The sequence below is a fragment of the Crocuta crocuta genome, unplaced genomic scaffold (genome assembly GCF_008692635.1).
Source record: "Crocuta crocuta isolate KB4526 unplaced genomic scaffold, BGI_CrCroc_1.0 scaffold124, whole genome shotgun sequence".
Classification (NCBI taxonomy): domain Eukaryota; kingdom Metazoa; phylum Chordata; class Mammalia; order Carnivora; family Hyaenidae; genus Crocuta; species Crocuta crocuta.
Window position 1 is genome coordinate 4,677,682 of NW_027551573.1, and position 2,500 is coordinate 4,680,181.

General features: G+C 52.7%; 1 long non-coding RNA gene across 1 annotated transcript in view; it reads right to left on the bottom strand.

Moving 5' to 3' along the window:
- Positions 1-1,560: 1,560 nt before the first annotated feature.
- Positions 1,561-2,500, bottom strand: part of LOC144220955 (uncharacterized) — a 4,827-nt gene continuing 3,887 nt past the window's right edge. Inside the window, exon 3 of the long non-coding RNA XR_013331904.1 lies at positions 1,561-2,494. This is a non-coding gene — a long non-coding RNA (uncharacterized LOC144220955). The remainder of the gene's footprint in view (positions 2,495-2,500) is intronic.

Genomic DNA, 2,500 nt, shown 5'->3' on the forward strand with positions numbered 1-2,500 from the left:
ACAAACTGTAAGGATCAAGGTGAAGGGAAAACCCTACAGCCTGGCTGCCCCTTCCCTTCCTTCAAACCAGGGATGTGCCTTCAAATACCTCCTTCCCTAGTCCTTGAAAGACCTTGATCTTCCTCCCAGAGGAATCATAGTTAAAAATATCAGATGAGCTTCCAGTCGGGACTTTGCCAAGTTCTCTAAGCCTCAGTTTCCCCATCACTAAGATAACTGCTGGGTCATTCCTCAGCTTTGTGCAAAGTAGAGAAAGGCACGTCTCTTCCAGTGAGGCCCCGAGCTGAGGCACTAGCTTGATGAGTCCAGAAAGACTGGACTTCAGGACTCTTTTTGCCCCTCAGCTGGGTGCCTTGTTCAGTGAGCAGCCTGCACAACCATTCAGGGCCACCCTGGATCATCTCCCTTTTATAGACTTTAAATGTGATACTGTTTAACACACAGTATTTGCGACAATGCTTAACACAATTATTGGGTAAATAATAATAACTCAACATGTTTCTATTTAATCCTAATTTTTTTACATACTCTTTAGCAGAGAATGATATTACTAAACCCTATTCCACTGCAGCCTTTGGGGTCCTCAATATGATTTATCTTAGAGACAGAGAATTCATATTGTTGAATAATAAGAAGCATTCCCTTTTCAATTTGCTCATCGCTTCTGAAAGAGATCCAGTATTTAATACTCTCAGCACTTGCTAATCAATACACACACACACACACACACACACACACACACACTCTAGAAGTGATTCCCAAGCAAGCAACATGGCTCAAATGTTTCAGATCACTTGATTTCAGTTGTTTTTATCTTTTCCTATTTCCCTTTATGGTGAGTAAGAACTGCTTTTCAATTTACAGTAGCAGTATGGGGTTTTCTTTTCCCAAAACATGTATTTAAGTATTTAAAATGAGTCAACTTAAGGAAAAATGTGAAACAAATAACAGTAGAGGTGGTAGTGGAGGGTTTGAAGTTTGGGAAACTCGACACCACTGATTTCAGACAAGGCCAGATCTAGATGTTTTCTCTGCTTTCCCGGCTTCGAATTGGAAGGACGATGGGGGCTTAGGGCGAATGTCTAACACCCAAGGGTCCCTGCTGGGCTGGACCTGAGCTCGGTATCCGCGCCCTTCTGACTTTTCCAGCATTCAGTTCCCTTCGAGCTCAACTCAGAGTTTGCTCTGGGAAGCTTCTGACTTTCATAAACCGTCGCCTCTTTGAGAGGCAGGCCCGGTCCCATCCCTTCCCAGGGAGGGACAGGCCCCTCTAGAATGGCTGGGTTCTCCAGGTCCGCTCCGTCAGGCTGAGCTCAGGCGGGAGCCACCTAGGGACAACGCAGGGGCCAGTGCGCCACCTTCCCTGGCCCAGCGAAGCCGCTGCGCCCTTCCAGATTCAGGAGCCAGCGGAGCAGGGCACACAATGAGGCTGTGTTTGATCCCGCGACGTCGTGTCCCTCGGAACCGCAAACAATTTATTGCCACTAGACGACGTGGTCAGGCACTCATTTCCTGGTGGCGCTCCATCACAGGCCTTGAAATATCAGAAGAGGGGGNCTTTGTGGAGAAGCAGCCTAAGGAGGCGGCGGCCGGGCCGAGACCTCCGAGAGGTCACTTCCTCCCCGGGGCCGATGCCGGCGATCCCGTGGAGGGCCAGCTGCGGCCACCAGGCCGGGTGCCCACTGCGGGCTCTCTTGGGCCCGCGCCACCCTCGCCGGCCCCGAATTGCGGCCGGAAACGCAGCATTTCCATGCAACAATGCAAACGCGCTCATTACCATCTCCTCAATATGCATGAAGAAAACGCGCGAGGCTGGCCGAGCCCCATCACCCGGCTCTGGCCTCGGCATCCAATAAGGCGACATATTCATCTCCCAAGATGGATGAGGAGGGGGCGCCGCGGGGAAGGCAGATCCACGGGGGGAGGGGACACGTCCCGGGGAGGAAGACAGGAAGAGAGAAGATACACGCGGAGGAGAGAGCCTGAGGGGCCGACCAAGGAACAGGGGAAGGGAACAGATTAGGACGAACGAAAGAAAGAAAAGGTGGAAGGAGAAATGAGAGCGAGGGCGAGGGACGGTCACGGAGGCAGACGGAGATAAAAGGAGACCAAATAAGAGAAGGGGGGAGGTGCAAACCTGGGTAAAGTAACTGCAAAGTGGTCCCGGGGAGCGAAGGAAACAACGAAATGGGGAGCGCGGAGGAAAGAATGAAAAGGAATGACTTAGAGATCGAATACCTAGGAAGTGGGACAGACAGACACCGACGGGGCGAGGGAAACAAAGGAGAGGGAGGCAGTCGAACAGCTCAAGTCAGGTGGGAAAAGGATGATCGTGGCGAGGTAAAGAAAAATCAGATCACTTGCGCTGAAGGCCAGGTTTTCCGTACCCGCCATCCTGTGCGCTGCGAGTCTCCGGCGGCTCGGAGACCCCGGGGCGCGGGCCAGATGGGGGACGCGCGGGGGCGCAGCGGGGACCCCGGGGCCGCCCGCCGGCCTCGCA